Raw genomic sequence first — 21000 nt, 5'->3', positions numbered from 1 at the left:
TTTTGGAAACTGAGAGTGGCAGCAGTGGGAGGATGGGGAGGAGCCACAGGTGAGAGGCAGTGGTGGCCAGGATTGACTGGGGGAGTGGAGGACAGAGAGAGGGATCAGAATGATGCTCTCAAGTAAACCTTGCAGAGACAGAAGAGAAATAGTATCCAGTCCCTCTGTCTTTCTGCCTTTGTTGGGTCCCCACCCTTCCTACCTCAGCCACTGCAAGATCAAACGGCCAGAGAAGCTGCTTTAAATTCCAAGCATAAACACCCATGAAAATCCAATAACCAAATGTTATGGGCAGAGTCATGAGGCCTGAATTCATCCTCTCATCTTTCACTCTTCGGCATCGTGCCCCCTCAGGGCTTCAGGGAAGGACACTTAGCTCCCTTTCCCCTTAATTCTGTGAATAAGTAGCAGGAAACAAGTCCAAGATGAAACCAAGTATTTATGGATTCCCTTTAAGTTGTCCCAAGCAATAGCTGTGTGAGGTCCCTGCTGGTGGTGCCATCAGCTGCCCTGGGCTCTAAGTAGTCTGGAAAGTGCTTCCTGGTATCTCAAATGGGGCAGCCAAGAGTGCTACCTGTACCCCAATTTTTCAATAGCCTTTTCTTTTTATTTTTTCATTGATCGCTACATTGGTGCCCAATTTGAACCGGCTTGAGCTCAAAAAGAAGGTGTTTCAAGAACACTGGGCATGTTCACAGACTTCACCTGTGTAGGAGTTGACCAGTCAAGTGGCAGAAAGGGCAGAGTGTGGCTGAAGACTTGGGAACAGCCAGGACCATGGTGCTCAGGGCTCCCTCCTCCTCCTCACTTCCGCCTGTGTCTCAGTCTGTTTGGGCTGCTCTAACAAAACTACCTTGTAAATGACAAAAATGTATTTCTTACAGTCCTAGAGGCTGGGAGATCCCACAGTCTGGGTACTGACAGATGTGGTGTCTGGTGGGACCCCCTTCCTAGTTCATAGACAGCATCTTCCTGCCGTGACTTCATATGGTGGAAGGGGTGAAGAACTCTCTGGAATCTTTTTCATAAGGGTACTGATCCCATTCATGAGGGCTCCACCCTCCTGACCTAACCACCTCCGAAAGGCCCTACCTTCTAATATCATCACACTGGGGGTTAGGTTTCAACCTATGAAATTGTTGTTGGGGGAGACACACACAGTCCATAGCATCCTGTATGTCAACTTTCTTTTTCTCTCTTCCTAAAGATTGGTTTTCTCCACACTGAAGTTTCACCACCTGAGAGAGGCTGCCCTGATTTTCTGTCCTAAATACAAACCCCAGATGCCCATTCCTAAGCCCACCAACCATGACCATAGGGGCAGCCCTCAAGGGGGCTAGAATGGAATGGAGAAGGGACAGGTTCCAGAAAGAGAACAGCAATTAACCAAGCATATAAAATGACCAGGACCATACAACTTCCTGAATCAGAGAAGATACTCGCAAAAGACATATCGGATAAAAGGTTAGTACACAAAATATAGAAAGCACTATACAACCCAACTCCAAAAACACAAATAATCCTTTTAAAAGATGGGCAAAAGACACAAATAGACATTTTTCCAAAGAAGACCTACAGATGACTAACAGACACATGAAAAGATGTTCAACATTGCTCATCATGAGGGAAATGCAAACCAAAACCACAATGAGATATCACCTCACACCTGTCAGAATAGCTAAAGTCAAAACTATAAGAAACAACAGTTGTTGGAGAGGATGTGGAGAAAAGGGAATCCTCATGCACTGTTGATGGGAATGTGAACCGGTGCAATCATTGTGGAAAACAGTGTGGAGGCTCCTCAAAAAAATAAAAAATAAAATTATCATATGATCCAGTAATTTCACTATTGGGTGTTCACTAGAATATGAAAATACTAATTCAAAACGATATATGCACCTCTATGTTTACTGCAGCATTATTTACAATAACCAAATTATGGAAGCAACCCAAGTATCCATTGATAGATGAATGGATAAAGATGTATATATATATAAAATGGACTATTAGTCAGCCATAAAAAAGAATGAAGTCTTACCATTTGCAACAACATGGATGGATCTTAAGGGAATTATGCTGTGTGAAATAAGTCAGTCAAAGAAAGACATACCGTATGATTTCATTCATGTGTGGAATTTAGGAAATAAAACAAATGGACATAAAAGAATAAATACAAACAAAAAACCAGACTCTTAACTGTAAAGAACAAACTGGTGGTTATCAAGGGGGTACTGAGGGGCTGGGTGAAATGAGTAAAGGGGAGTAAGAGTACTCTTGCTGTGATGAGCACTGACTAATGTCCAGTGTTGTTGAATTACTATGTTGTACACCTGAAACTAATATAACACTATATGTTAATCATACTGGAATTTAAAAAAAAGGTCAGTGCCTTCATGACCATTAACTCATATGTACTGAGAATCACATGACTTGGGAAGTGAGGTACCTAGCTCCCTATGGTCTTGGTGCTCGGAAAGATCTTCATTTTCTTTTCTTTTTTTTTTTTTTTTAATGTTTTTTATTTATTTTTGAGAGAGAGAGATAGAGACAGCGTGATCAGGAGAGGGTCAGAGAGAGAGGGAGACACAGAATCTGAAGACAGGCTCTAGGCTCTGACCTAGCTGTCAGCACAGGGCCTGATGCGGGGCTCGAACCCACAGACCAAGACATCATGACCTGAGCCAAAGTCTGACGTGCAACCGACTGAACCACCCAGGTGTCCCAAGATCTTCATTTTCCTAATAAGGATCCTGTCATGTTTGCCAGAGCAATGACTCGGGAGCACAATCACATTCAAGAGCTGTCTGTGCCCACTTAATTTCTCATGCACAATAATTTGTGTGATTCTGCAGAGGATTCTGGAATCCAAATCCACAACTGCTTTGTGTCTTTGCAGTTGATATTTCTTGCTATGACAGATCTCTGTGTGACAGCTTACCTTTCTGGGCTTCCCCATCTGATTTCTCATTCTTTGACCACTCCTCTTAGTCCCCCGTGCTCCCAAGAACTCTTTTGTCTGCCCAGCAGGAGAGCACATTTCTGACTTTCTGACCCCCAGAGTCCTGGGGGCCACTCCTTTAGAGTAGGGGTCTGTGTTCCAGCGTATGTGAGATGATCCCAGATGGCGGGTGAGCAACGCCAGCAGAGATGACACACTCACCGTCCCGTCCCGGGACGGCAGCCTGATTTATCTGGGAGGTGGGAACAGACAACCAGCTCTGCCCCTCCCTTCAGGTGCCTGTGATCCCACCTCACATCCCCTCCGGTTCAGCTGCACCCCCAGCCCTCCTCTCCTTAACTCTTTCAGGTCTATTCTCATTGTGCCCCATGCCTCTGCACCCCCTTCTCTAAACCACACCCTGCCTTTGTTTCCACCTTTGCTCCCTGCGGTACCCCTTCCCCTTGTCCTGCCCCCCATGCGTTCCTCAGCCCTGCCCTTAGCCTCAGAGTTCTGCTTCCCCACGTCCCTCACCAACCCCCCACCGACGGCACCTCAGAGTCAGCCTCCACTCCCAGCCTCCCCAGGGAGGTCCCAGGCTGCTGCCTCCTTTTTCCCTCTTGCCCACGAGACTCCTAGGGACCTGCAGCCTCCCCTCCTCCTCCTTTCTGCTCCCCTCTGCCCAGGGGGGGACCTGACTCCCGCACCCAGTCCCCTCCTGCCTTCACTGCTGGGGCCCTTGCTCCTGTCCTCCACCTCTGTGAGCTGTCCTCGCTCTGGGGCCCAAACTGTCCGGCTGCTCACATCTTTCCTTTTGGTCTCCCCAGTCTGCTAGGTTTTTTTTGTTTGTTTGTTTTAAATACATGTATTCAAGTAATAAGAGCGAGTCGATTTAGTGACTGAGGTCACTAGCAGTACCGATGGTTCATGGATGCAGCAGAAATGGCGGTGGTTGCATGTGAGAAACTGTGAGTTAGAAGAACGGGTATAATAAACTCAGATGGAAAACAGCTACCAGACTCACGCAATGACAACGGTCGTGTGTCACCTAATTTTATCTGTCGATATGGGCTTGTTCTGTCTCTGAATCAGGTAACCACAATACAAAACTACTGACACAACCTGTTTCCATCCCCCACAGCCTCTGTGGTTCATAAGCCAGGACTCAGTCTCCCCTTGGCACTTGGACCCAAGTACCTTTGAGGAGCTCATTACCCTCTGAATCCCAGACACTCACTCATTCTGGGAGCTCATATATCCCTCCCATCTCCACGGCTATCAAAAGAATGTTTCTGGTTGTGTGTTGAGAGTTTGGGACATCAGAAGGAATCTATGGGGTCTTGACACCTAGCATTCCCTTTTTCTTCTTTGCTAAAGTTAGTAAGAGGTTAGGACAAAGCAGGGATGAAAGGCGATGTGAGGGTGAGGATACCCATTTGCTCACTTATTTATCCAACAAACATTGTTGAGCCCTGATTACATGTCCTGCACTGCTCTAAGCCCAGGAAATACAATGGTGAACTCACTACAGTTTCCCGAACCTTTGCAAGTTTACAATCCCAAGGAGAAGATAGCCAATGGATAAACAGCTAACAGTATCATGAAAGAAAGCAAGATAGTGAGGTAGTGGTTAGAGAAAGCCTCTCTAAGGTGACACTGGAGCATAAGTGAGGAAACAAGCCACGTGGATATCTAGAGCCAAGGGTGCCCCAGGCAAGTGCAAAGGCTCTGAGGCAGGAACATGCTTGGTATATTCAAGGCACAGCAGCTGCAGTAAGGAGAGTATGAGGAGAAGAGGTCAGATAGGTAGATGGGGGCCTGATCCGGTGGGGTCTAGTGGGCTCTGGGTAAGCTTTGATTGAGCTTTGATTGAGGTAAGAAGCTCCAAGAAGGGTTTTTTTTTTTTAAGCTTATTTATTTATTTATTTTGAGAGTGAGAGAGAGAGAGGACAAGCAGGAGAGGGGCAGAGAGAACAGAGGATCCAAAGCAGACTCTGTGCTGACAGAAGAAAGCCCAACAGGGGGTTCAAACCCACAAACCGTGAGATCATGACCTAAGATGAAGTCGAACGGTTAATCGACTGAGCCGCCTACCTGCCCCAGGCTCCAAGAAGGTTTGAAGCAGAGGAGTCATGTGGCTGACTTGCACTGTAAATGGATCACTCTGATTGCCAAACAGGGAGCAGACAGGGGAGTGAGGGTAGAAGTGGGGGAACGGTTAGGAGACTTCGGTGGGGAAAAACTGCTAGAACTGATACATGAATTCAGCAAAGTCGCAGGATATAAACTCAATGTACAGAAATCTGTTGCATTTCTATACACCAATACTGAAGCAGCAGAACGAGAAATCAAGGAATCAATCCCATCTACAATTGCACCGAAAACAATAAGATACCTAGGAATAAACCTAATCGAAGTGGTAAAAGATCTGTTCTCTGAAAATTATAGAACACAAAGCAATGGAAGACCATTTTATGCTCATGGATTGGAAGAGCAAATATTGTTAAAATATCATTACTACCCAAAGCAATCTACACATTTAATGCAATCCCTATCAAAATACCACCAGCAGTTTTCACAGAGCTAGAACAAAAAAGCCTAAAATTTATATGGAACCACAAAAGACCCCAAAAAGCCAAAGCAATCCTGGGGGAAAAAAGCAAACTTGGAAACATCACCATGGTAGACTTAAAGCTATATTACAAAGCTGTAATCATTACAGCACTATGGTACTGGCACAAAAACAGACGCATAGATCAGTGGGACAGAACAGAAAACCCGCAACTATATGGTTAACTAATCTTTGACAAAGCAGGAAAGAATATCCGATGGAAAAAAGATATTCTCTTCAACAAATGGTGTTGGGGAAAACTGGACAGCAATATGCCAGAAGAATAAAACTGGACCACTTTCTTATACCATACAAAAAAATCAATTCAAAATGGATGAAAGACCTAAATGAGAGACAGGAAACTATCAAAATCCTAGAGGAGAATGCAGGCAGAAACCTCTTTGACCTCAACTGGAGCAACTTCTTACTAGACATATCCCTGGAGGCAAGGGAAACAAAAGCAAAAGTGAACTATTGGGCCTTCATCAAGATAAAAAGCTTCTGCACAGTGAAGGGAACAATCAACAAAACTAAAGGCAGCCTATAGAAAGGGAGGAGATATTTGCAAATGACATATTTGATAAAGGGTTAATGTCCAAAATCTATTAAGAATTTATCAAACTCAACACTCCAAAAATAAATAATCCAGTTAAGAAATGGGTTGAAGACATAGGCTGACATTTTTCTAAAAAACACATAGGTGGCTTACAGACATATGAAAAGGTGCTCAGCATCACTCACCATCAGGGAAACACAAATCAAAACCACAATGAGCTACCACCTCACACCTGTCAAATGGCTAAAATTAACATAAGGAACAATAGATGTTGGCGAAGATGTGGAGAAACAGGCACCCTCTTACACTGTTGGTGGAAATGCAAACTGGTGCAGCTGCTCTGGAAAACAGTGTGGAAATTCCTCAAAAAATTAAAAATAGAACTACTCTACAACCCAACAATAGCACTACTAGGAATTTAGCCAAAGGATACAGGAGTGCTGATTCATGGGAGCACATGTACCCCAATGTTTATAGCAGAGCTTTCAACAATAGCCAAAGTATGGAAAGAGCCTAAATGTCCATCAACTGCTGAATGGATAAAGAAGATGCGGTTTATATATACAATGGAATACTACTTGGCAATGAGAAAGAATGAAATCCTACCATTTGCAGCAACATGGATGAAATGGGAAGGTATTATGCTAAGTGAAATAAGTCAGTCAGAGAAAGACAGATATCATAAGTTTTCACTCGTATATGGAACTTGAGAAACTTAACAGAGGACCATGGAGGAAGGGAAGGGGAAAAACAGTTACAAGCAGAGAGGGAGGGAAGCAAAACATAAAAGGCTCTTAAATACAGAAAACAAACTGGGGGTTGGTGGGGGAGAGGGGAAAATGGGTGATGGGCATTGAGGAGGGCACTTGTTGGGATGAGCACTGGGTGTTGTATGTAAGTGATGAACCACAGGAATCTACCCCCCAAACCAAGAGCACACTATATACATTGTATGTTAGCCAACTTGACAATAAATTATATTTAAAAATAACCAAATTATGGAAAGAGGCCAAATGTCCATTGACTGATGAATGGATAAAGAAGTTGTGGTATATACATACAAATGGAATATTACTCAGCCATCAAAAAGAACGAAATCTTACCATTTGCAATGGCGTGGATGGAGCTGAAGTGTCTTATGCTAAGTGAAATAAGTCAGTCAGGGAAAGACAAATACCATATGATTTCACTCCTATGTGGGATTTAAGAAACAAAACAGATGAACATAGGGGAATAAAAAAGAAAAAGAGAGAGGGAAACAAACCATAAGAGACTCTTAACTATAGAGAACAAACAGGGAGTTGATGGAGGGAGGTGGGCAGGTGATGGGCTAGATGGGTGATGGGCATTAAGGAGGGTACTGGTTGTGATGAGCACTGGGTATTACACGTAAGTGACGAATCACTAAATTCTGTACCTGAAACCAATTTTACCATATATGTTAACTAACTAGAATTTAAATAAAAACTTGAAAAAAATAGGGGGGACATTGGTGGGGGATACAGAAGAGGAGCAGAAATGTCTGCCCCAGGGTGAGAAGCATGAATGTGTGGATGGTGGGCTGGTCAGGCCATGTTCCCAACTGTGAAAAATCAGGGATCCCTCTGTGGAAGGGTAACTCAGCACCAGTACTTTTGGAGGCAGTAAAGCTAGGAAGAGAGAAAGTCATCTCTCCGGTGTTGGACGCCTCAAGCCAAGATATGGAATCTCAGTATCACCTCACAACACACCAGACATGTACTGTTCCTCCTACCTAGAGCACACATCTCCTTCTTCATCTACTTGACATTGTTCACCATTCAGCGCTCCACTGAAATATCACTTCCTCAGGCCTACTTTCCAGACCTCCCTTCCTCCTCAGTATGCTTTCCTAATTCTCTGTGGTTATGGCACTGACCGCATATCAGCATTGTCATTCATTAATTAGTATAATTAGTTCTTTGGCATCTGTTTCCCCCACTAGACTGTAGGCTCCGTGAAGGCAGGGATGGGTCTGTTTTACTCATCTCCCCATCCTCAGTCCCTAGCTGTTGCCTGACACAAGAGCTCAATATATTTTTGTTGAATGAATGAATCAACAAGTGAATGGACAGTAGAGCAGTTACCAGAGATGCAGCAGGGAGGAGAGTTGGGTCTTACAGGAGAGATGCAGGGCACCTTGGTGGCTCATTAAGTTGGGCATCCAACTTCAGCTCAGGTCATGGTCTTACAATCTGTGTTCGAGCCCCGCGTCGGGCTCTGTGCTGACAGCTCACAGCCTGAAGCCTGTTTCAGATTCTGTGTCACCCTGGCTCTCCGTCCATCCCTGACTCATGCTCTGTCTCTGTGTCTCTCAAATATAAATATTTTTTAAAAATTTAAAGGAGAGATACAAATACGGACAGGGTTTGTGTTAACTTATAAATCAAAGGACTCACAAACACCTAGTGTGGAGAGCATTAGAACTCTGTCCTGGGCTTGCAGACAGATCCAGCCTTATAGACATGCCCACACACGCAGATACACACACACACACACACACACACACACACACACACACACCTGGCAGTAACAGCAGTAGCTCCTGTTACAAAGGATAAATATGTATTGATAACATAAAATCTCTACTCAGGAAACTTACTGAAGTTGGAGCAGAAACCAGGATTCATATTTTGATGGCCAGATTTGTTCTTGAGGCAAACGATTCAATCAACTCAATTAATTGAGTCTCAACTGAAACCAGATCAATATTGACAGAAATCATGACATAATCAATTTAGTTTCAGTACCCCCAGCTCCCAGCCTCCAAGTCTTCTCCCACATCCCTTCTCCCAATCTCTTGCATTCTTATGCCCATTCCACCATTCTGTGAATCAAAAGAAGACCTTCAGAGAAAGAGCAGGCAAAAATTCTGTCTACAGTGTAAATGGCTGATAAGACAAAGTACCACTCTTACCAAGAGCATTTGCATTTGGTTGTAATAAATACCTTAAGCCACAGGAACAAAGTTTGGAGTTCTTATACCCTTGTGACTTTGTTCCATGGATAGCCAGCTGTCTCACAAATGTTCTAATCTTTCATTCACTGCCCTTGGAAGGCACTGTGCATGGTTGTTTTGAACACAAGAGCATTCTGTCAAAGAGCCATTTTTATATATTATTGTTGAAAACCATTAAGGTCCCAACCATTGAAAAATCACCATAATGTAGTGTAATGTTTCTAACATACATCCTCATTCCATCCCTGAACCTTGTCCAGTCCTTACCCCCATCCTTCTCACCACTGATGACACATTGTATCAGAGTCGCCCAATCTGAATGTCCTTTGAGTCAAACATTCTGCTTCATGCCAAGTGGATTTACTTCTCGCAAATATGAAAATCTTCTGGCTCGCTAGATTATGACAACTGACGAGAACTTCTGACTTCCAATTCAATGCTACACGCCATGGACTACAGTCTCTACCAGCAGATGCGTTTCTTGAGTTTTGGGTACTTGCTGTGTTGACTGATGAAAGGTTTTTACCTTGGAGTCTATGGATGGATTTCAGGAGTCCATGAATCCCTGAAATCATATCATCCAAATTTGATGAGTATTTATGCATTTCGTGAAGGAAAGGGGGAGGCGGTCCGTGGTTTTCATCAGATCCTGAAAGCAGTCTGATCAGCAGCTTAGAAGGGTAAGCTAGATAGTTCAGGTGAAAACCGTCTATTTTGTCGGATTTCACTAGCTTAGTATCTGCCCTCACTGATACATGGGGTTCTGTTATGTTTATTTCGTCACTGGGCAACCAGTTTAGGTGGCACATAATCTCAAGTGGATCTCCTGACACAAATGATGCACCTTGGAGACAACCTTTGAGGGTTAAACAGAGAAGTTTCTGGATTAGCTTTGAGCAAAGTGAAGCACCTGCTTGGTGAGAACATCCTGCCTTCCAGAAGGTGACCCTCTCTTCTCTCTCCATTTGCAGTGAGATTCCAAGAACTGACTCTAAAAGGAAAATGTAGTTTCTGGCTTCCATGTTGCAGGTGACCTTACATTGGGAAGAAAACCCAGCAAGAGCCGTGGAGCATAGGGAGTGGGGGTTGCTTCTGCTTATCTGACCAGACAGTATGTTCTATTCTGTGTAAGGGAAGGAGAATTCCTCTTCTACCCTTCAAGGTCTTCCAGCTGGACTAAGAATTCAGTTTACATGAGACAGATTCACAGGAAGAAAGAACAAAGTTTTATGACTTGTGCACAGAAACCCAATAATGAAATTGAGACCCAAAGAAATGACCAAGGCCTTTAGACAAAGGCCTTTTAGACAAAGAGACAATAGATGTTTGAAGAATTTACAGAATAAAGAAAACAGGTGTTTGGGAGCTTTGATTAAATTCTAAGCAGAATTGGGTCTGAGGAAGTAGATTGGTAAAAAAAAAAAAGTAACAAGGTTTATTTCTGCAGCTTTCTGGACTTTAAAATTCCCTTTCTCTGGTGATAAGGGTGTCTTTGTACTTCTTCACACAGGGAGGATATTTTTCGTATGGGAGATTGATTTCCTGCTTTCAGGGGGACAGAGGTGGGTCTGAGTGTCCTTGTACTGGCAGTTTCTGAGGTATCTTCGGTTCAAAGTAATCAGTGTGCACTTCGGGGCGGCCGGCCCGGGGCCCCTGCACATGGCTGAGACTAAAATCACTCCCCAGCCACACGTTTCAGATTGAAGTAACCCCTCGCTGCCTTAAAGGTCAGGAAAGCCGCTGTGCTGACACAGGCCCTTCTCTCCGTGACAGCCCCACATTGACTCTTGAGTCATCACATCTGGATGACTAGGCTGACAAAAACAAGGTTTCCTGGGGGTGAGTCGAACTGGTGGCAAGGCAGTATGGTGGAACAGGAAGATCTCTGCACTTGCAGCCTGAGGATCTGGGTTCGAGTCTAATGACCTTGGGCATGCTGCGCTGATCCCTTTGGGTCTTGGATGAAACTAAACAATGCGAGTCAAACTGCTTAACATGGCAGGAAGGACCTAGTAGGTGCCCAGTGAAAGGGATCGCGCAGGACTCACGCCGAGACAGAAGTCCTGGCCGTAGACCCGGACGTTGTCAACACTGATCGGTACAGCGGTGTCCTCTGTCTATGGAGATCAGGCGGATCCCCAGAAGTGTAGAGATATGCACCCCTGGTCGTTCATTAATTCCACAAATGTTTCTTCACACCTATGCTCTGGGATACTGCCCACGCCCATCATGGCTGGCTACCAGAGGTAGAACTCAAACTGCTTGGGTCTCTCTTAACTGAGAAGTTGGGACAGAACCAGGACGTGGAAGGAAAGAGGGGGTTGGTCTCCACAGCTCTCTGCTTAGCCACTAGATGGCATCACCAACTTAGGCTGCTGTCCCCACATTCCTGGCAGTAACCTGGGACTTCAGAAACTCCCCTCCGGCACTCAAGCTTGGTATCTATCAGGTGCCAGGTTTGGAAGCAAAACAGGCGGGTTTGAATCCCATCTCCACCCCTGACTGAGCAACCTTGAACAAGCCGTTTAACTTTTTTTTTTTTTTCTTTTTAAGATTTTCGCTTTGGGGCGCCTGGGTGGCTCGGTTGGTTAAACGTCGGACTTTGGTTCGGATCATGATCTCCCGGTTCCGTTTGTGAGTTCAAGCCCTGTGTGGGCCGCTGTGCTGACAGCTCAGAGCCTGAAGACTGTGTGGGGATTCTGTGTGTGTGTGTGTGTGTGTGTGTGTATGTGTCTGTCTCTGTCTCTCTCCTGCTTGTGCTCTTTCTCGCTCTCTCTCAAAAATAAGTAAACATTTAAAAAAATTTTAAAACAAAAAACAAAACAAAAGAAAACAAAAAAACAACTTTAGTTTTAAGTAATCTCCACATCCAATGCAGGGCTTGAACCCACAACCCTGAGATTAAGACTGACATGCTCCACCCACTGAGCCAGCAGGGTGCCCCCGTTTTGAGTCTGTTTCTTTATCTGTTAAATGGGGATAACAATAGTTCCTGAAACAATAAAGTGAACAGAAAATGAGGCAAATGTTTGATAAATGGCAGCTAATATCACCCCTGCTCCCAAGAGATTGAAAAGCATGGTCCTCTTACTCTTTCATGAATCACCCTTATTTTGCACCTTTTTTCCTCTTTCAAGGGTGCCCCTGATGCTTATTTAAAATGAACATGCAGATAAACATTTCAGGGTGGCAGAGTGGGAGGGAGGGGAAGGGTTCACAGAGTGATTTTTCTAGAACAGACCTGACGTTTCCCCTTCCTCCCCTTCTCCACCTCTTCTCTTCCTCTTCATTTTCTTTCTTCTACTTTGGGATTTTTACTTTTGATGGGGGACGGAGGGGATTTTTACTTTTTAAAGTGAAAAGTAACCACTGCTCTGTGTAAAGCCCTTGGTCAGGCAGGAACAAGCAGGGGACAAAGGTTGAGGAGAACAGAGTTATAAACGTAGCACAGAGTCTGTCCTCAGAGGTACTTATGGTCCTGAAGGTGCTGAATTGATACCCAACTGTCATGCACCCAAATGTAATGAAAATGGTCTTTAAAATATTAAAATATTTACATTCTGGCTGCTCAGCGGCTTCTGCCCTAGCGCCCCTCCAAACTCCAGCATCCATTCTGATTGGCCGGGACCTGGCCTACCATTTTGTTTTTTTGTTTTTTTGGGGTTTTTTAATGTTTTATTTATTTCTAGGAGAGAGAGAGAGAGAGACAGCGTGAGCAGGGGAGGGTCAGAGAGAGAGGGAGTCACAGACTGAAGCAGACTCCAGGCTCTGAGCTGGCAGTCAGCACAGAGCCCGATGCGGGGCTCGAACCCACGAACCGCGAGATCATGACCTAAGCGAAAGTCGGACGCTTAACCGACTAAGCCACCCAGGCGCCCCTGGCCTACCATTTTGAATGTGGCCTCTGAGCAGGTTGAATGGGCTCCATATACAAAGGACCAGTGGGGATGGAGAGTGCTGTCTGGAGGGTAAGTTATGACTCCCAGTGATGGTTTTCAAATTACAGCCTGGGGTGCTTGCAGAAGCAGTAATGAGTCACATCCAGGTCAGGCATGCTAGAGGCTGGTGCAATTCTGGCTGCATGTCCAAGTTCTGACAGAGCACAGGGTAGCCCAGAATCCTCTTGGAAAACAGTCTCCTCCTGCTCTCCCCTGAGATTCGGATCCAGTGGCCCCCACTTCTGGTCTGATTCATCATTTCTGAATAGAAGCTTAGTCTGACTGGGCTGGCTTAAGCAGGAAGCAAATTTGCTGGGAGAATATCTTGTGGCCCACAGAATCCAAAGAAAAGGCTGGAGAACAAGGCTCAGAATAAGGAAGGAGCTAGGACAGTTTTCCACGACAGGAATTCTCTGGCCAGGGCTTCACAGTCAGAGGGGAGGGCTCCCATAATATTTTGGGGCTTCCCTTTGCTGTGTTCAAGAGTCAAATTCTCAGCCTGATACAGCAAAATGGATTGAGTAGTCTAGTACCAATGTGATAACAGTTCGATTATTTGGGTTTGCATTATTTTTGGTACTGGCTTAAAGATCATGATTTTTTACTACATAATTTTAATGTAATGACTTTTGACTTGTACTAATCACATCATTAAGCTAGAAATGTAAGTAAATAAGGGCACCTGGGTGGCTCAGGCAGTTAAGCATCTGACTTTAGCTCAGGTCATGATCTCGCCTTTCCCAGGTTCGAGCCCCATGTCAGGCTCTGTGCTGACAGCTCAGAGCCTGGAGCCTGTTTCAGATTCTGTGTCTCCCTCTCTGTCTCTGCCCCTCCTGCACTTGTGCTCTGTCTCTCTGTCTCTCTCTCAAAAATAAATAAACATTAAAATTTTTTTTAAAAAAGGCATGTGAGTAAATAAAAACTTTTATAAATTCCATTTGAAAAAAAAAAAAATAGGAGTCAAAATACCCGGAATGAGGCTGTTTGGCCCAGCCTGGGTCACATGATTGCACCTTGGCCAGATAAGGCAGGGCACCTGACTGATAGCTGTACTCATTGAAACAGAACGTAGGGTGATTGCCAAGAGGAGGAGGCATGGATACTAAGTGGCAAAAAAAAAAAAAAAAAAAAAATTCCTCTAATCCCCTGCATGCTAGTTTCAGGTGACAGTTCAGAAACACCTGCCTTTGGCCTCCAGGGGTTAGACCCAGACAGAACCAGAGCCTCATCCTAGCACTATGTGTAGCCTCCTTGGAAGCTACCAGATCAACCTATAAGGTTCTATGAGTGCAGGGATCACAGAGGTTTTGTTCATGTTTGAATTCTCAGCCCCATGCACAGTAGCACAGGACCTGCCACACAGTAGGAATTCAGTAACTATTTGTTGACTGAATGAAAGAGAGAAGGATGAATGGATGAAGGAATGAATGAAACATAGCACCTGCCTTCTAGGAATCTATAAGCCAAGACAATTCTTATTCTGACAATGGAATATGAGTAACAAAATAAAAATTTGCCCAACGTAGAGACAGTAAGCATCAATCAGATCTTTTAAAAGCAGGAATCACGGGGGACGCCTGGGTGGCTTAGTCGGTTAAGCGTCCGACTTTCGCTTGGGTCATGATCTCGCGGTTCGTGGGTTTGAGCCCCGCGTCGGGCTCTGTGCTGACTGCCAGCTCAGAGCCTGGAGCCTGTTTCAGTCTGTGACTCCCTCTCTCTCTGACCCTCCCCTGCTCACGCTGTCTCTCTCTCTCTCTCTCCTAGAAATAAATAAAAAACATTAAATTAAAAAATAAATAAATAAAAGCAGGAATCAAGGGAAGGGGTTCGTTCCCATGGAGGTGATAGAGATTGGGGCAGAGTCCAGGCGGGGCTAGCGGAGGTGAGGGTAGTGATCTGTGTCTCTTGAGTCACACTGTCATCTAGGTTTTAGTCTTGTGTCTAGATGTCACCAATCAGACAGAGGCAAGGACCAGAATTAAAGTAAAAGCAAGGTGGAGTCCTGAGCAGGGCTCTGGAAAAGGAGATTAGCCTCTCTCTACCCTCTCAGCCTCTGTCCTATTCCTCAAAGTCCTGTTTCCTTGATAATGTACATTAGAAGTTGACCGACCTGCCTGTCTAACTGGCTCTCTATGCCCTCCCCTCCCCACCTCTCTCTCTTTCTCTCCATGGACCTATCCTCTGACCCAAAGAGGAAACAGACACATTTCCAAGCAGCCTCTTCAACTGGAGCCTCAACCATGACAGCAATGTTGTTTTCTCCCAAGACCATGGAAAGACAGTGATAAAGACAAGACATCCACCCATACCATGGACAAAACCACCAATGGTGGCTAATGGTGGCCAATCAAATGGCTGTTAATAGGCCGTGCGCTATGAACAAAGGTAGAGATTGTTTCTGTCTTGATTATTTCTGTATCCCTAGTGCCCAGCACAGCAGACTCTTGATATTTGTTGGTTTGATAAAGGAAGGAAGGAAAGAAGGAATGAATAAAGCATCTATCATATTCTCAAGGCTTGTGTGCTTCAGGTTGAAGTTATCTCTGGCTCCCTCAGAGGTGTGTGTCCCGTATTTATTCTATTAACCAAATAATCACACAGTTAAATGTGGGATTCCAGTCTGTTAATGGCCGTGACAGAAGGGTACATGGTGTCCCGAAACCATGTGATAGTGGGGATCTATCTGATGTAGTCCGGGAATCGGGCAAAACTTCCCTACACTGATATTCGAAGAAGAGGTAGGAGTTAACCAGATGGGGGTGGGGGGAGTACAGGATAAAGAGCAGATCAGCTGAGACTGAATGCATGAGCAAGATTCTGAAGGGTGAGGGAGCACAGAGAATGAGAGGAAGGGACAGAAGCCAGCACAGAGGAAATGAGAGTGGCATGAGGTGAGCTGAGGTGCAGAGGGTATAAGGTCTCCAGGGTCCCAGCCAGGATTTAGGTCTTCACCTCAGTGGTCACCTTAAGTAACTCTTAAACCCAAATCCTGCATGCAGTGCTGTGTGCCAGCAAGCCACTGATAAGCATTTGATGTGAATAATGCTGACTTCATTTAGGGAAGAGGTGCTAATGGCTGGGGGGTGGGGGTGGCGCAGGGTGTGGACTGGTACTGATGTGACTTTCAACCTGACTTTATTGCTCGGATGTCACAGCAATGAAGAACCGATCTCCAGGAATGGGGACCTTTGTCTCTGCGCATTGCAAGATGGTTTGGAAAGTTTAGTGTCAGTTTCTTAAAATGCCGCAAGATAGGGAAATGAGATATGATGCTTTTCACTTTTCAGAATAGATGTTCTCTAGAGAAAACAAAAGGGGGAAATTTCAGGGATGCTCCTGGGCTTCCAGACTGTAGTATTTATACCCTGTATTTGGCAGGCTTTAAAAATCTAAATATATGTATTTTTAAACAAAAGAAGACTGTAACTGATCTTCATTTTGGCCAACGTGGAGGTTTTATTCATGTCTCTTTTACACCCCTTCTTCCTTGTCTTCTATGCACATTAAAAAGCAACAAGATAGAAAGCCAAGCAAATATTTATATACTGTGTCCATTAGCAAAAGTAATGTTTCCTAAATTAAGCAGTTTTTAGCATATGTTGCTTATTTTTTTAATGTTTTTCTTTTTTATCTTTGAGAGATAGAGAGAGCATGAGCAGGGGAGGGGCAGAGAGACAGAGGGAGACATAGAATCCAAAGCAGGATCCAGGCTCTGAGCTGTCAGCACAGAGCCCAGCGGGACTCAAACTCACAAACCGCGAGATCAGGACCTGAGCTAAAGTCTGACGCTTAACTGAATGAGACACCCAGGCGTCCCAGCATATGTATCTTTTAATCAATTCACTTTTTCCTGAAAGTAAATTTAGCAGTAAAGGAACATATATCATTATGATAAATGGAAAACCACTGAATTTATTAGGATAAATATATATTGATTGAAGAAAATCTGTTTTACCCAAGTGTCACCTAAGGTCACCCTGCATTCCAGGAAGGCACTGTGGCAATTGAGATGGATTTTACAAAGTGGGTAGAATTTCAAAAAAACAATTGTGATTTAATAAAGCCTTTCAGCTCATGCCACTTAGATCAGAACCACCAGGGAATCTTATTAAAAATCGAGAAGATTCCTGGGCCCTACCTCAAGAACCACTGAAAACATGACAGGGCAATTCTGCGCAGAGGGAAATAGCACAGAGAAAGAGCAAAGTGAAGGAAAATGTCAAATATAGCCCCAAACATGAACTTTTCAGCCTGCCCACTCCACGGGCTTGTTCCCAAGAGAGGAGGGGTGGAGAAAGGTGCCAGGACAGGTGAGCAGGCTGAGGTCTACTGGTCCGGAAGCAAGGAGGGCTACCTGCTGGGTCTTTCAGCCTCTGCTGCTGACACTGGGGCCGGATGATTCTACGTGTGGAGTCTGTCCTGTGCAGCATAGCAAGTTTAGCAGCATCCCTCACCTCTGTTCATCACCCGTCTCCCAAATTGGAGCAACCAATTTGGAGCAACATGTCTCCAGATATTGCCAAATAACCCCTGAGGGACAAAATCACCCCCCGTTGAGAACCACAGAGTTGGGGGAATGGTTTAAATTCCTTGTTTGGTCATTTGTTCTCTTGGCTCCTCCGTGAGACAGAATTAGACGCTTGCCCCACTGAGCCACCCAGGTGCCCTGAGAGGGGCCCACCTGTTATAGAGCTTTCCCGTAAGCCCAGCCAGCAACTTTTGCTTCTATCTCATTGGTCTGTGCCACATGGCCATTCCTCGCTGCAGGGGAGTCTGGGAAATGCAATCTTTCCTAGCTGGGCACGTTACCATACTGGACAACATGAGAATTTTGTAGAAAGGAAAAAGGGGAGGAATGGCTTTGAGAGGTCGATTTGCAGTTCTTGCCGCTCCTCCTAATCTCCATTTCTATGTATAGTGACAAGCTCAGCAGTCTCTCACCAGTAATCTTCCTGAAGGAGCCGGACGAAGCTCCCAGGCAGCAGTGGAATTCATCTGTGAAAACTGCCCAAGTAAATTCCTCTGAAAGGGAGCTTCTTATCTCTGCCTGCTTGTAGAGTCATTAAGCCAAGATCAAGTTTTTAGTCTTTTTTCCTAGAAATAGATTAGCTGAATGATATATGGAACAGTTGAGAAACAAGATTTTTTTTAATGTTTTATTTATTTCTGAGAGAGAGAGAGAGAGACAGCATGAGCAGGGGAGGGTCAGAGAGAGAGGGCGATACAGAATCTGAAACAGCCTCCGGGCTCTGAGCTAGCTGTCAGCACAGAGTCCGACACAGGTCTCGAACCCATGAACCACAAGATCATGACCTGAGCCACAGTTGGACGCTTAGCCGACTGAGCCACCCAGGCGCCCCGAGAAACAAGATTTTTAGGAGGGATGTCTCTGTTCTTATCCTCATTTCCTGTTTCCCTGAGACCCATATGAGGCCAGTGCAGTACCTGGCCATCCACATGGCAACAATTCCATTAAATATCTGCTCTACCCACTTGCTCCAAAGCCTAAAATATCACCATTTAGGCACTCACTCCTTTGGATCAGGCATTACTCTCTTAGGTGCCTCCACCTTAGTGTTGGTCTTAATTCACTAGCCCTTTTCCTCCCTTGGAATTCCTGCCCAGTGGGAATTTGAGGCACTGAAACCTGTGAGGGGGAAAGAGGCTGGGGGTGGGGCACAGACGAAGAGCATGTCTGTCCTGAAAACAAGTGGGACATGCAGCTGGCTCACCTCCTTTACTGTAAAGCTGCAGCCACTCTGGGACCTTGGTTGGAGGTATTAATAAACACTGCTGGTAAGTTTGGGTCCAGCAGATGGCAACCCCATGACCTTTGAGTTGACTTTGCCTCCCTTTCTCTCCCCACCCACACTTCTGAACTCGAAGACTAAAAATCTGGCTTTACTGTAATTTGTGTTGACTCTAACTCAGGGAGTAACACTGCTAGTAAGAGACAAACACAGAGGGTGGCAGGTGGGGAAATAAATGTTCCCCGGGAACGCGCATGTCAAAGTCACAGACAATGATGCTGCTGTCATGTGCCCATTTCTTGCTGCACGGAGCCTTCCCTTAGCCTGGACTTTCCAGGGAGACCTCATTGGTCAAGAGCAGAGTTACAGCTGGCAAACCTCTCCAGTGCCATCTGAGAAACCCCCCACAGACCCGGGCAGAAGAGGTCCCTAATTCTGGACTATCAGGAACTGACACTGGGCCTCCAGCTAGTCTCTTTCTCATGGGGCAAAGAGTTCTTAGACCCATGGGGTCATGCCTACCTAAGGCCCTCTGTCTCCTTTTAAACTATGCCCAGGACACCAGAATCCCCTACCTGAGTGGCCCTAAGCTGGCTTCCAGGAGCTGTGGCCCTCTCTCCAGATACTTCTTCAGGGCAGACCACACCACTGGTAAATGCCCTCTTGGACCCTAGGGATGGCCAAGGGATGGCTATCTCCCAAGGGAGAGGGGTGTGGGTGGAACCGAGTCTCGCAGGTTGGTAGGTGCGCCAACATGAGCGTGAGGCTGCTAAGGGGGTGCGGGGGGAGGGACAGGAAGAGGAGAGGCTGCAGTCTTGGGGCTGTTTGTTCCTTTGCTACCTTATGCTAATACAACATCCTGAAGCATCCCAAGAATTCTAAATTCAAACCTTGCCTTTCCGGTTGTGATACAGATATATTTGTAGGAGAAGAGAACATATTTTGCTTGCCATAGTTAATATATTTTGTAAGCTAGATTTATAAGGTGTAAACACTTAGACATACGCTATGTGGCCTCTGTTTGTATTTTTGCCCTGGGCCCTGCAAATACTAGGAGCCAGCCCACTCCACAAACATATTTTGTTTGGTCTGCAGAGCGTTTTGAAAATTGAGAGGTTTCGGGGCACCTGGGTGGCTCAGTTGGTTAAGCATCCCACTTCGGCTCAGGTCATGATCTCACGGTTCTCGAGTTCGAGCCCCGCATCAGGGTCTCTGATGTCAAGCGCAGAGCCTGCTTTGGCTCCTCTGTCCCCCTCTCTCTTTGCTCTCCCGCTGCTTGTGCTCTCTCTCTCTCTCAAAAATAAATAAGCATTAAAAGAAGAAGAAGAAGAAAATTGGGAGATTTCATGGATAAATTCTGATTTGGGCTTTTCTTGACACATTGCAAGATATAGCAACACTGAACTCGCCTGAACTTGCACGTGTCAGCAGGCTGCCCACTTTAGATGGACAAGCACTCCCTGCCACACTCCCCGCCACTCCCAACTGCCCTATGGGTGCTGAGCCCATGCATCTGCATTGCCTGCCTGAGCCATGGCGGTATTTGAGCATGTGTCTGTGGCCCACTAGCTGGAGGCAGCAACCCCTATCATGCATAGGAGGCTGGAGCAGAGCTGGCGGGTGGGATCCATGGTGGGAGCTCTGCGAGTCGGAATTTATTCACAGCTGCTCCTCCGGGTTTCCTATGCGGAGATGGAGTCAGCACTAGCACTCACCCTAGGCTCTCAGCCTGATGCTTTCTTGACCAGACTGATTAGAAAGGAGAAGCGGAACTGCCTGGGGTCATTAGAAAGTGCAGAATGAAAGAGGAAGAGCCATCTTCGTCCAGAGATGGGAACTGTGCACGTGAGCTCTGCATTTTCTGGTTCGGGCCCTGAATGTCAGTCAGTAGATGTTCAGCACAGGTCATGTGCTTTCTGTGGGGGTTTCTGGGGGAAAATCACAGTGCTAGAGAGGGGGCAGGGTGGGGAGGAAAGTCTCTGATTGGAAGGAAGCCTGCCCCAACCTCCCATGAGAGGCCAGGCCTTGGTGGAGCTGGCCGTAAAGCAGGCAGGGCCTATAGTTCTGCTTCCTAAGAATGTGAAAGAAAAATGAATCCTATACGATGCATGTAATGTCTGGAGTAACCGCTGGCTTCTTCGCTCTGCCCAGGCCGAGAGGAAACTGATGAGACGAATCCTCGTTGCCCCAGCCCCTCATCACATAACCTCTAGCCCACACTGAGTCCATG

This window comes from Hyaena hyaena, unplaced genomic scaffold, assembly GCF_003009895.1.
Source record: "Hyaena hyaena isolate Hyena2069 unplaced genomic scaffold, ASM300989v1 scaffold_65, whole genome shotgun sequence".
Taxonomy (NCBI): Eukaryota; Metazoa; Chordata; class Mammalia; order Carnivora; family Hyaenidae; genus Hyaena; species Hyaena hyaena.
The sequence above is the reverse complement of the archived record's forward strand: the minus strand, read 5'-3'. Positions refer to the sequence as shown.